Source organism: Leptonotus elevatus, chromosome 1 (genome assembly GCF_054856555.1).
Source record: "Leptonotus elevatus isolate MCC_2025b chromosome 1, RoL_Lele_1.0, whole genome shotgun sequence".
Taxonomy (NCBI): Eukaryota; Metazoa; Chordata; class Actinopteri; order Syngnathiformes; family Syngnathidae; genus Leptonotus; species Leptonotus elevatus.
In genome coordinates this window covers 32,169,589-32,184,136 of record NC_141239.1, presented here as the reverse complement: position 1 = coordinate 32,184,136, position 14,548 = coordinate 32,169,589, and the positions used below count along the sequence as shown (strand labels likewise).

Sequence of the window (14,548 nt, the reverse complement as noted above, 5' to 3'; positions counted from 1 at the left end):
CTAATATAATATAAAATAATATAATAACATAATAATCATGTTTATGATGGTAGTTCTCTCCTATGAGTTGATTGGGACTATGCACCCACAGGAAGGGGAAATGGTGGAAAATACAAAATTGGTTCCCCGCTTCCAGTCTTTTGGGAAGACATTCTAAAAGATGTCCAGAGGTCACTGATGTTCTTCCACACTAAAATCATCCGAGCGTGCTTTTATGGACCTGACTGGCGACAGTCCCCAACACCCCAAAAAGTCCCACAAAGCTTCAAAATAGCTTCGCTTTGAAAGGAAATAAGCTTCACCTCTGATTGGTTAATGCATTATTTGTATAAAATGGACCCCCGTGATTCACTACCAATTATGAAAATCCGCCAATAGCAGAGTCCCGCAAAAAGTGATTCTCTTTGCCAGTGGCGTAGTAAGGGTCCTCAGGGGTTCTGGCAGATGGGGTGTGGGTGGGAGGTTGGCACGGGGCACGGCAGACAACCATTAGTCAGATGCATGTTGTTAAATTTCAAAATTGCACATCTGCATCTTAAAGAATCAACATGAATTGTGCTTAATTCAAATAAGTTGTTGAAACAAAATAAAAAGAGTAATACAATAATCAAGTGCATTTATTTAAACAAACAAAATGTATGTTATGTACTTAACAAAAAAGGTGAAAATAATCAAATCTTCAAATAAATATATAAATAAATAGCCAATCTTTTCTCTGATTACTTTTTTGCACATTCTTGGCATTCTCTCAATGAGCTTCAAAAGGTAGTCAGAATGCCCACAGTATGCAAAAAAGTAATCAGAGCAAAGGATGACTATTTTGAAGAATCTATCATATAAAACATGTTTTCAGTTATTTCACTTTTTTTTCTTTTTTTTTTTTTAAAGTACTGTAGTGGACCAAACATGGACAAGGACACGGGCGCTTCAAAAAAAAAGATTCCATTTAATCAAATCAGAGCAAAAAGATTTAACAAATAACTCCATCATCAACTAAAAGCTGAAGTTTTTGGGCCCAATTTAAAAGAGGTCAACTTAACATAACTCAAACTGGATTGACCTCCAGACAAACAACTCAGGTGGCTTAAATAAGGGTGGACCAACCTAAATGAACACAAGAGGGGGGTATGACTACAAATCAAACAACATGACCAACTTAATTCCATAGGACAAATGAACAAAAATATATATCAACACTAACAAGTGAAAACTAAAGTGCATTTAAACTAAATTAACATAAAGAAATACTCCAAACAAATCATTAAACAAATACACCCCCCCCCTCCAGTCTTGAACTCCTCCCACCTTCCAGCCTGGTTGCTTCCCTCAAACGAGAACAAATGCAGTAAATATTCAGACAAAAAATAACAAAAGTGTTCACCCCTTAGAAAATACAGTATATGCCCAAACAAATTACTTACTTAATATTAACTGAAAAATATTGACTAATTTAGTAATTAAGCTAAAGCAAATTCAAACAATATTGACATTAGATGGTGGTGGTAAGTGTAACCACCACAGTACATAACTCCACATCAGTTCATACATCGTTTTGATGGCTTCAGTGAGAATCTATGAAGTAACCACCCATGAATAAGAAAGTGTGCCCAAACTTATGGCCTGCACTGTATATTCAATATTAAAGTTATTAAACTGTACAACCCTTATTTACAGTCACCACTGTCTTGTTTTTTTTAATTTCTCCCTCTTTTTTCTTTCGTTTTTTCCTCCTAAATGGATAGCTCCTCTTCATCCTGTCAGGGTGACAGGAGATTCTCCGTCAAGACTATTTGTTTACACTATTGCAGCACGCTGTGACTATGATGAGCAACAAGTGGGGGAGGGGTGAGTTTGGCTCACGAGGCCCCTTTAGGGGATTTGAGACGGTTAATTGCACCTTGGCACTCCTAATGTGAAAAAATAAAATATGCGGTTTGTGTGGAATCTGTTGGCCCTCTCGGCCCCCCCTCTGACTAGGGGGCCCCAAGCAATTGCCTGGTTTGCCTAATGGCAAACTACGCCTCTGCTCTTTGCCTATAATAATAGTTCAAAACACTTGGTAAGGGGCTCCTAGAATTTCAAATGCTTACAAACATGAACTAAGAAACAATCCAGGCAACAACAAAAAAACACACTCACACACAAAGGGGTGAAGTTTCCTGTAAATAGGCAGTAGATAGGTTCCCGAAAAATCTGCAAAAAAGTGAACTGACGAAAGCTGAACTTCAAATATGCGTTAGCATACTATACTGTAATTGTCTATAGATTCCACAAGATGGTAGCAAAGGACTACTTTTGTCTGAATGAAACTCCTCAACTCACTTCTACGCCAAGGCAATTGTTATTCTTTGGAGTACAAAAAACAACAATTCAGTTTGTTTTTCAGTGTGATGGCAGTGAACTCAACTCACTTCACAACAAGCTGCAGTTTGGCAGATGGTGAATAATTGCTCCAAAAGAGCCTTCAAGCTGTTTATTGCCACTGCCAGTTGACGTTTACTGTCAAACTAGACACAAGTCAACAAACCAAAAAAAAGACAAATCATAAATTTAATTTAAAAAAGTCATAGGTAAGTCAATTTAGCATAATGCTATCAAACTGTGTAAAATGCTATAGACGGGCTAATCAATAGCATCAGTGTTGTGGATGTGGAACTCTTTTTTTTTTAAACTAAAATGGTAGAGCAACACATGTAGATATTGTATAACAAAACTCAAAGGCATATATTCTTTATCCTCTGCAAAGATCAACTAGTATTACTGCAGCTTGCTGAGGAGTGAGCGTCTGGTGCTCATTAAGCATTGCACAATTCTTGCAGGCGTCTTAAAAACATTTCATGCTCAAAGGCCTGTAGCTCTGAACATGCTGGTCCAAATAAGGACTGTTTGGCCTTGGCGGAGGTGCTGTTCTCGTTAGTTTCAGGGAGAGCGAGGCAGCGGGGACGAGGGAGATGGATGGAGCAGTGAACTGGGGCGGCCCGGCATCGTACCGCATGCGAGATGGCTATCTGCATGTCCTATGGGAGAGGCTTTGCTTGTTATTTTAAGGAGGGTGACTCTGGAGCTTACCCTTCAACGAAAGAAAACAGGGACACACACACACACACACACACACACACACACACACACACACACACACACACACACACACACACACACACACACACACACAAAGGAAGATACCGCAAATGGCCTACTCGCTAACACGGCGCTATTGCTGCATGTCCATGGAAACGTAGAGAGCAAAAACGCTCAGACACTTTCACCGCCACATGAGAGGCCTGCGTGGGGGCAACACGGATGAGCGCCCGCGTGCGTGTGCGCGACTTGTGACATTTGACATACTAGAGCGCCCGCAGTGGCTGCTCGCTAAGCGCGGGGGCAGCTCTGCGCGAACGCGGCGGCATGCTCGTCGCATCACATCACGTCACATCATAAGTCATCTTATCACATCGCATTTCCTGCTCCTGCGCCTATATATGCCCCCCTAAACCACCACCACCATAATTCCTCTGCCGCCGCGTTTTTGTTTGCGCGCTCCCATTGTTCTTTTGTGTTTGGGCCTTCTTTGCGTCCTGGCTAATGCTTCTGTTTCTCCTCCTCTCCTCCCGCATTGTTCTTTATCGGAGCTGTCTCTCCCCGGATCCTCATTTCCTTTCTGTCTCTCATACGCCACCTAACTGTGTCACGTCGCTCCTTCTTTGGCTTCTAATTTCCTTCCCTTTTTGCTGCCTCTCTTCTTGGGCTGGGCGTGAATTCAGTGGTGGTGATTGGAAGTGGGATGCAAGTGGGATTAGAAAAGCGATCAGCAAATCATCATTTTCAGATGGATCTTAGAAAATCTTCTGACATTCTGACAAGTGCCTCAACTGCTGCCACGTCACATTTACTTAAAAACACACACCAAATATTTCACTATTTTTAGCCTGTGTTTTGCTTTTTGACTGCACATAAATTATGTGGAAAGACAACTACTTGAATGGACGCCTTTAGAGCTAACTGGCTAACTGCTAGCTATAAAAGAGGCAGATTGTCCCAGCCAGAAATTAATTATGGAAACCAAAGACGCAAAACCAGCCGGGGTTCTTTCCCTTTGGCCACGGTACGACGTGAAAGCCTGGCTAAAGAAAGCCATTTTAAGCCAAAGAAGCGACAGCCAAAATGTACCAGCGTACTCTCGTACTAGCGTACTAGTTTAGTTAGGGTGACCAGAAGTGAAAGTCCCGTTTTACAGTCCTGGCCAATTTCACCAGCCTCATTGTTTTTACACAGGTCACGTCTCGACATCCCAAACTTTTCAAAGATTCATATGACTACTTCTAATCGCTAACAGGTGCGTTTTTGTCCTACCACAACTAGAACTGCTTCCTGTTTCGGTGTCTTAAGAATTATTGGAAATGTCCTACTAGCCTAATGCTGCGGTGGTTGGTCAGACCCAACGCAAGCTGAGCTATTCTGGCGGCATATTTCCAATGTTACAATGCGGGACCAGACCGGTGTCAGGTAAATGGCACAGCCAGCTTCCAATAGCTACCGGGACCGAACAAAAAAGGTTGGGTAATGGTGAGTGCTTGACTTGTTTAGCACTGATGAACTGTCAACCAAAATGGCATTTAGCATTAGCTTAAGCAATAACACAACCACCGGTCAACAGATTGACTACTAATTAAATTGGTTTTAAAAAGTTCCTGGTGATTTGATTTTCAACGAAATTGTAGTGTCCTCGTTTGCAATTTTCAAATTCTGGTTACCTTAAGCTAAGTGAATGTTGTAAGGCTTTTTCTTTTGTTGGTCTATGACATGTCTTCATAAAGACAAAGAGCAACCACTCAACTCCATTTAGAAGTCATTTGTTACTGTGAATAGCGAATCAAGATTGAAATCCAATTTTCAGGTCGTGATCAGGTCACACTGAGCCGATGACATCACCACCGTCACACCACGCCTGTAGGCTCAAGTGCAAGCAAGCTTGGGTTTATTTAAGTTTGTTTACAAAGAAAGCAGTCGGAGGCATCACTTTATGAGATCTGCTGTTTTGGTGCATGAAGTCATCAAAACACACGCGCACACACACATCTGCTCAGCAAGAGGGCCCGCCACGCACACGCTCGCTCCCTCGGCCAACAGATAAACAAGAGCGCTCGCATCTCCCGGGAAGTAACCATGGCAACCATCTCGCCCTCTCTTCTGTCATGCTCTCGCACTGGCTGGCTCGCACACTCGCTCTCTGACGGAGCCGCAGCCTGGCAGTCCTGGAGGCAAGACAATAGCGGGCTTCAAGGCCAATGTCACTTCTTCCCGCAGCCCCTCCTCTCCTCTCGCTCCATCACTACACCCCCGCCTCTCCTGATATTGGTAAACAAGGAAGAAGAGAGCGAGAGCGAGGGAGAGAGAGGCTTCCTGTGTTGATCAACTGTGATGTCACATCTCGGGCGGCAGCCATGCAAAGCGGCGTGGGGGAATTACAATAAGGGAGGTTTTGCTCACACATACACACACCCCATATATAGTATACATGTCTACGCACATGCACACATTTCCCTTCTCGCTCCTCTTTGTATAATGTGGCCAATTGCCGTCTTTGCTTTGTAGGGCGCTAGAGGAAAAAGGGGATTTCATGCAGACTAACCGAGCCTCTAATCCCTGTTTCATGCCGCTCTCGCTCGCTTTCTGTTTGGAGATACAGCTCTGCATCTCTGCCTCTCTCCCTGGCACTATTTGTGTGTCTTGCTACCTGGCTGCAATGATGGATAATCGCAGATAGCAATCGAGAAGTGACAAACTGCCCACTTCCCCTTACACGCCACAAAGGTTAAAGTAACTAAAAATATCCCATCACAAGTGCAAAGATTAGCGCATTAGCCCTTTTTAATTGCGAGGGCTTTTTTTATTTAATTTTTTTTATTTTTCATTAATTTACAGAAAGTGCCAGGAGTTTATTTAAAAGAGGCATATCATTTTGGTGGGGATTTATTATTATTTTTTTAATAGATGTTCATGTGAGGACTAAGCTGAATGGTGATTGGTTGGCGAAGAATTGTTAATGCTGTGTGAATGTGTAACTCTGACATTTGCGGTTTATATTCGCTTGTAATTTTATTTTAGCTCCTTTGAGAAATCCAGTGCATTTGGAGGTAGAATTACTCACTATAAAATTATTTCACTATAAAAAGTAGTTTGGTGTCAATTAGAATGCAGCAAGACCATCACCAAAAAACTAACAAATACAGTAGTACCACCTACCTACCAGCACGCTGCAAAAGAAGAACTAATACTATCTGCATAGGAGGCTAGACATACAATATGTTGTGTCATTCAATGAACGGCACAATCATTTTATAATTTTTTTGAACCACAAAAACATGGTGCGCTTGTCAGGGAAGAAGCGGATTGCCACACAGAGAAAACGTTTGACAAAAGAGGAGAGGGTATGGATATTGTGAACGGCTGTTGGCAATGATTCACTGATTGCCCCCGTGCATTTCCACGACAGGGACTGTGCTTTGCTTTCTAGCCAAAGGTATACTGAAATTCTAAATATAGCGCAGTTAAGTATCAAGTATCATTGAAGCCTCTAAATGTTCCATAGTTGCGAATGTGAATGCTTGTTTGTCTTTTTGCACCGTATGAATGGCTGGCGACCAGTCCAGGATGTATTTTGCCTCTTGCCCAGAGTCAGAGGGGACAGACTCCAGACTCCTGTGCGTTTTTATTTCCTAAGGTAGAGGCGTTTATTTCTTCAAGTGGACAATAGCGCGACTAATTGAGAGCAGAGGCCTCTATTTTGAGGATTTACGGTAAGCCTGTGCTCAAGCAAGGCTCGGTGTAATAAATGTGTGATGGCGTCAAGCTTCTCAATGATGAGAGAGTCCTTTGCTTCGTCAGTGTCTGTCTGTGCGTCTTTTTTTTTTTTTTTTTTTTTACCTGTTCTGAATGACTGCACAAGGTTCAGCCAATCATTCTGTCTTGACTGAGAGAGGGAAGGAAGGAGAGGTGGGGGAGCTGTCAGCTGCTCGGGCTAACCGTCTAATAGGTTGCCATGCTGAAGTGACATTTCAAGTGTACGGATGCATTAGTTCTGAAATGGAAAAGAGGGGTGTGTGTGTGTGGTCTTGTTTTTTTTTTTTTTTTTTTTACATATTGGGGCCAATATATCGGTATTTCACAGAGTTGTGGGGCCCACCCGCCCAGCAAAATGGCCCCACAAGTTCAGACCTCTTTTTGAGGGTCAAAACTTGGTTTTAGAGTTTAGGTTTGAATTGGGTTATGGTTGAGGTTAGGGTAAGGAATAGGGGTAGGCAATCAGTTTTGATGGTTGGGGTTAGGGGGAGGGGCTAGGAAATGCATTATGTCAATGAGATGGCCCCACAAAGATAGTAAAACAAACTTGTGTGTGTGTGAGAGAGAGAGAGAGAGAGAGATTGGATATGTAGCAAGAATACTATGAAGTCGGCAGAGCTTATCAATGCATCTGTCTACCCATCCCTCTCCAGAACACGCCTCCCTCTCAAGAAGAAATAGCATCATGGAGGAGGATCTGAGTGAGCATCACAAAGTACGACGTAGAGGCGGAATACAAGGACACGAGTCAAGGTTGGAGCGCGGCCGAGAATTTATGTGGAATTTTTTTTGTCTTTCCAGGCCGCATTTGATGGAACGACTTGCCGCTAGTGCTCCAACTTCGGGGATAGCAATCAGTCGAGGTCACCTTGATGTCCTCAGATGTACATGCACCTGCATACCAGACAAATCTGGTATAGTTATTTATAGACGGTTAACCCCTCTGTGCGATCTGATGAGAGCCAATCCAAGAGATGTGGTGGGATTATTAGAAAATAGAGATATTTTACCACGTTTCTCTATAGAAACGGTGTTCATTGTCGAACCCTTGGGCCTGCACCTTCTGCCTGCCATCCGTTTTTAAAATACAAATTGGAATGGCCCACAATACATTTCTTACTTTATGCTGTACCGTAAAAATGAAAAAAATGATTTTACAATTATAATATCACAAGACATAAATTGTAAAATATTAGTAGGAGAACATTTAAAATATACAAAAAAATTAAGTTGTTATATTTGGAGAAAAAAATTCATGGTATGAGAAAAAGTAGATTAAAAAAATTATATACATTATTGCATTATTTATCATTTTTAGATGTATTCATATATATTTTTTAAATCTCAAAACGTTATGCTTTTTTTCATGTAATTTACCATTTCTTTTATGAATGGCTCACAAACATATTTTGTTTTATTTTGTCCCATTATCGTGCTACTTATTTAGTAAATTGGCTGGGAAAAATTAGCTAGCGCCACCCAAATAACCAAATATGGTTCTTTGACCTCTAAACTATGAACAATTTTCAATGAGGCTTTGTTGACCTTGACTGCCTACTCGGTGTCATACTTGATAACTGTGCACTAAGTTGTGAGCGACAGAGTGCGTATGCCTCAATGTGTGTGTGTGCGCGCGCGTGTGTGTGTGTGTGTGTGTGTGTGTGTGTGTGTGTGTGTGTGTGTACGTGTGTTAATGCCTCCACGCTCTGCCAAACTTTGTTGTGTACAAGCCCGTGTTCAGAGAGCACAGTCGGTGCACGTTCGCCGGCGTGCGTGTGCGTGGAGGCGATAAGCACCTGGGCCTGGAGGCGGCCTTCTGATTTCCCCTCACGTCCTTGGTGAAATCAGCCCAATCACTGCACTGTCACCTGCCAGCCACCAGAAAGAGGCCTGACATGCATACTGACAAGCTTATTTGACTATCGCTGTTACACGCTAACATGTGTGCACGAGTTCATGCACCAAGACCTTCAAAAAAAAAAAAAAATAACCTCCCAAGCGGGATGAGAGAGAGAGGGAGGCTCATACCTCACTTGCAAGCCTGAGTTAAATAAGTGCCATTGTTTATGGTGGCAATGGCGCCCCCTGGCTTATGAACCCTTTAACCCCTGGTTAGTGTCCATGTACTCTTATGTTGAGCATTTTCCCTGTAAAATGAAAATATGTCTTGAAAATTTGAATTTGAATGATTGAAAATTGCCAAATACATCAAATGAGGCTTCAAAATGGTGAACAATTATGCAGTTGTTTCCGCTCTCAAATGCTGTGAGCCTGTTCACTGGATGCAATGAAACCACGCCCCACTCGACTGGCAACTGTCAATCAAATGCCACTTCTACAACCTGGGAAAATGGATGACTCTTATCTTTGTCTGGTTAAAACCACCAGTGGCAGGAAAATATCCCACCCTGTTGTCACTTGGGATGTTTCCAAACATCATGATATGATATTATGACGGTGTGAAGCTCACAATACGATAATTATCACAATATTTTGGGGTGGTTGGCGATATTAAAAAAAAGGTCTCAATATTGTAAAAAAAAAAAAAAAAGCTCATACTTAAAAAACACACAATATTGTGCTTTTGTAAAAAACAGCAATGCATATAAAGTAGGGCTGTAACAATGGGAACATCGTGATATCGCAATATTAAAACTGCCATAATATATCGTCGTCGTCAGGTCACGATATTAAAAGCAGCACATCTGTTAAAAAAGTCAGGTTGATTTCCATTTGTGCAGTTCTAGCACCCTCTGGTGGCTATTTTTTTTAGTGCCGTTTCATTTTTACAAGGCATGTTTTGGCCCTTCTATGTTTCTTTTTCTTTCTTTCTTTTTTCCCTTTTTTTTTTATTTGAGAGAGCTCAGTATTTTTCATTCATTAATCTTACCGATTCATCATGTCATCATCATTGCTCTCTCTTTTTTTGTGTGTGTGTGTGCGTGAATATGTGCGTATGTGTGAGTTTGTGCTCATTAATTCACCTGAAACATATTAAAAATCCCATACCCTTCACCTAAACCGAAGAAGTTGTCAGGAGACCTGAGGAAGGATCAAATAAAAGTGAAATCCAGCACTGACCAGACACCACCTACTACCCACAGGGTTACAAGCCAGAATCTTTCACCAACCCAAGAAACATCTAAATTCCAACAAATTAGAGAGACCTCAAGAGACCAAAGGAAAGACTGAAGAAAGGAAGGAAGGATAGATGAAGCCGAGTGAGATCCACAGACATCAGCCTCCACCAATTCAGCGACGAGAGGAAGAAGCAAATTGTGTTTGAATTTCGGTAGATGCTGGTGTGGTGGATCTGGCATGCATGAAAACCTTCACCAAAGAAGGGAGTTGGCGACCACGGCCAGGACAGGGCAAGCACAACCCCCCAGGGCCCACCAGGCCGCGGCAGCGCCAGGGCACAACCCCCGGCCCCCGCGGGGGCTACTGGCCGGAGAACAAACCCAGGAGCCCGGAACGCCACCCACCCCAACACAGCCCGCGCTCCAAGCCCAACGCAGCAGAACAGGGCACGGCAAGCCCACCAGGCACCCTACCGGCCCACAGCCCCCCCTCCCCTCACGACCTCCAAGCCCTTTTATGTTTAAAATCCACGCTAAGGGTCAGATGAAGGGGATCGTAATGTGCTTGTGAAGCGAGTCAATATGTGGAGGAACTCAATGTGTACGTGCATTAGCAAGTAAGTGCCTCAATATTAATTCTTATTAGAGATTGTAGTTGTTAATACAACAACTGTGCCCCGGTGTAGCCCCCCCCCCCCCAAAAAAAAATAGCACTTTGCAGTAACATCATCTTTTCAACAATTGTCTTGAAACATGTATAATTCAAGTTGAATGCATTTAAAATGAAATCTCATCGTTGATTCGCGTTAGTTGGCCTGTTTAGAACCTTCCTGAAGGTCAGAATGCTTCTGAAAACACAAACACGTGCGCACACACATGGTGTGACATCCTCCTGACCTAAAAATGTCCCCTAAGTAACATCCGGCGAGAGAGGGGTGATGTTAGTGTTGATGACCCACAGTACTGAAGAGGCAGGATGTGTGTTTTATGTGTGTGTGTGAGCGCCAAAGAGGGAGGAAAACACGCAGAGCGTATAAATTCTGCATGCGCTTGTGTTCTTGTGTGCGTTTGCGTGCACGCATGGTGGCAGAGTGCTGTTCTCCTGTCAGTGTGATTAGACGGCTGCATAAACATGGACGGAGGGGGGGGGGGGGGGGAGAGGCGGGCGAGGGGGTCGAGACAGGGTGCGTGTGCACGTGTGATGAGGGAGTCTTTAAAGGCAGTGGACATGTACTGTATTTTCTCCCCCTCCACACACACATCCACCCAAGGGCACTGTGAGGTCATTTCAGCCCTTGCGTCCCAGTCACTTTAACACACACGCGCGCACGCACACGCCACAGAGACGCTGACATGAAAGTGTGAAAGCGAGAGGGAGTGAGCACATCCTCTCAATGTGTGTATATGTTTGATGAAAGGTTTCCATAGCAACAGCGACACCGGAACTGCCCCCCTCCTCCTTTCATGGACTCCTCATTTGCATATTCAAGTGCAACAGCGTACAGTTGAATTACAGGCTGACATTGAATGGCTTAATCAATAGAGTAGTTGGAAAGGGAGGGTGGGTTGGAATGGGGGGGGTGCATAATGGACGGATGAAAGTGGATCGGGGCGGGCTGTAAGGAGGAGGTGTGGCGAAGAGGAATGCAGGTGATGTAATGGGAATGATGTAATGGGTTATGTGTTTTTTGGGGGGCAGATTTTGTTCCATCTGCACCCAAATTCTGCTGTTACCTGCCCGTCAATCACATTTATAGCATTGAAGCTAGTATTTAAGACTTGACTAGAATTAGAAAGCCATCATTTTACAGTTGTCCCTTGCCATATGACGGTTCACTTTTCATGGTTTCATTGTATGATTGCAGATTTTAAAATCAAACATTGTAGCCTATCACAGATTTTGCACTATAAATTGTTGGATTTTGTGGTGACCATTTTTCCACACAGACCGTTACTGCAGACTCACAAAGAAATAAGCGTGAGCTCGGAGGAAAGTGTATGTAAAAGGCAGAGAATGTCCAAAGTGATTCTGAGCGCTAAATAGAAGTGAGCAAGTTGTCCGGCATTCTCTCGTCGGGCTCCAGTTCTCTTGAAAGCTTTTCTTTCTCTCAGAAATGGCAGCAGCTATTGAAATGCTTGACTTGCCTCAGCATCAAAATGAAGATGCGGCCATTTTTATGGTGCCTGTCTACGAAAATAGCGGCAAGAAGTCACCAGGTTCCAGCGCATTCTCTATTTGGCCTCCGGTAGGTCACGGGGTGTCAAACTCATTTTTGTAGTTACGGCTTCCCTGAAAGCGTCATTATGACGGTAAAACCAAATTTATGTGAATCATCTCATCGTATTATTACTTGTACATGACAACTTGATGAACTACTACTTTAAAAATCAGAAGTCAAGGATAATAATATGCTCAATAATTGTCCAAGATAGTGTAAAACGGTTGTAAAAAATCTTGCAAAATTTCAACATTATTTATTGTATATGATATTTTTTTTGCAAGGATCATGGAATTTGACACATGATTTGCTTTAGTGCGCCAAATAAAATGATGTGGTGGGCCGGATCTGGCCCCCGGGGCCTTGAGTTTGACACCTGTGCAGTAGAAAAGGAGAGCAGCTACATCTATTGAAAAGTCAACCCTCCAAAGTTTTTTAAGAACAATATGTTCTATGCAGCCCTACTAGTCTAAATATTTGCATTCTGGTCAATATTGCGTTAGTGGAATATGAGTTAAGCAGCAAAATCCAACTGTTTTTATTTATATCAGAAGGCGGCCATTTTGCCACTTGCTGTCGACTGAAGATGACATCAATGTTGCTCAGGTCTCAGGTAACAACCAATCACAGCGCAGCTTCAGAAAACAGGTGAGCTCTGATTGGTTGTTACCTGAGCCCTAAGCAACTGTGATGTCATCTTCAGTCGACAGCAAGTGGCAAAATGGCCGCTCCCTGAGATGGATAAAAACGGCTTGATTTTGCTTCATAACTCATATTCCACAAATGTATTAATAATCTGAATGTCATATTTAGACTAGTGAGGTCACATACAGTACAACATATTATTGTCAAGAAATGTTTAATATTGATTTCCACTTTAAATCTCAGCTTGATTTCTACACTCACAATTGGTTAACCCACAACTCAACAACAAGTCTCTTGCCCTGCCTCATCCCCTGACTTCTGGATTTTCAATGCTGCGTCTCTTTTTTGTCCTTTTTCTCAGTACGAAAACTATGGAAGTTGATAAGAGGAAAGTTTTTTGACCAACAACAACAAGTAGTAGAGGCCCACTTTCGGATAGGCATGCTCCCTTCCTGTGCCTTCCTGCTTCAACATCAACATGCCACCGGGAAGAGGAACCAATCGCGCTTTTATGATGATGAGTGACTCTACGGAAGGTGTGCGTCTTACAGCGCAAATTGCTTTTGCATAATGAGAGGAAGCTGCAAAAGGCTTACGGTGCAAGAGGAGGATGTCTGCATAAAGACAGAGGAGAGGCCGAGGTTGCTGACTGAGCTTTCTGCTGTTTTGGGATTAACGGCATGTTGCGATACAAAACGTCGTGCGTGCGTGCGACCTCCACGAGTGTGCGCCGACTTCTCGACGTTTGGCGCAGTGGCGTGACAGAATGGCGAAACCGAGACTGTTTTGCTGTGACAATGAAGGCCCAGTGGTCACAGGAGGGATGGAGGGAGGAGGAGGATGTGGAGGGAGGGAGGGAGGGAGGGAGTCTGCCGGAGAAATCGGTGATGGGGAAAATGGATGGAAGAAGGAAGGGGAGGTAAGGGGGGGTCACTAATGGCCCGAAGACACAGCTGGCTGCAGACACCCAAGGACAGACAGACAGAATGTGTGTGTGTGTGTTTGTCGCGTAGAAGGCCTGACAAGAAAATAACCATCCCACCCTCCCTCGTCACTCGCGATGACGAGATGCCTCTCTTCCACCCTCTTTCTCCCTCTATTTTTATCATTCTCAAACACACTCACACACACACGCACCCCCCCCACACACACACACACACTTGTACTTATATAATTGTGAGGACATTCAAAGACATAATGCATTTCCTAGCCCTTTCACCTAACCCCAACCAAAAAAATGATTTCCTACCCCCATTCCTTACCCTAACCTCAACCATAACCCAATTTAAACATAAACTCTAAAACCAAGTCTTGACCCTCAAAAAGAGGTCTTGAGTTGTGAAGACCGGACAAAATGTCCTCACTTCACAAAAATGTCCGTATTTTTGGTCATCACAATGTGCTATTTACAAGTAAACACACACACACACACACACGCGCACACACACACACACACACACACACACACACACACACACACACAAAGACAGACAGACAAACACGCGGCTGCCTCGCATGTCAATGAATTATCCATGCAACAACGGCGCCTTCTCACATTAATGAACATAAACGAGGGGACAAAGGAGGAGCTAGAGGCAAACTACATTTTATCCACTTGATTGCCTTTACTTTTTTGTTGTATACACTTGAATTGTTGCACTCAAATTTGTTAGAGGTAAACTTATAGGTGCAGTTTTAGCAGGACTGCTACAGCAGCTATATAGCTACACATTCAATGACAACAACAACAATAATGCTACAGTT

At 43.2% G+C, this 14,548-nt stretch overlaps 1 protein-coding gene and 1 long non-coding RNA gene across 2 annotated transcripts in view; one reads left to right on the top strand and one right to left on the bottom strand.

Moving 5' to 3' along the window:
• LOC147181711 (uncharacterized) overlaps positions 1 to 7,593 on the top strand; it is a 46,646-nt gene extending 39,053 nt beyond the window's left edge. The window contains exon 3 of the long non-coding RNA XR_015096842.1: positions 7,494 to 7,593. This is a non-coding gene — a long non-coding RNA (uncharacterized LOC147181711). The remainder of the gene's footprint in view (positions 1 to 7,493) is intronic.
• The window catches only part of rai1 (retinoic acid induced 1), a 67,906-nt gene that overhangs the window by 43,048 nt on the left and 10,310 nt on the right, over positions 1 to 14,548 (bottom strand). The window lies entirely within an intron of this gene.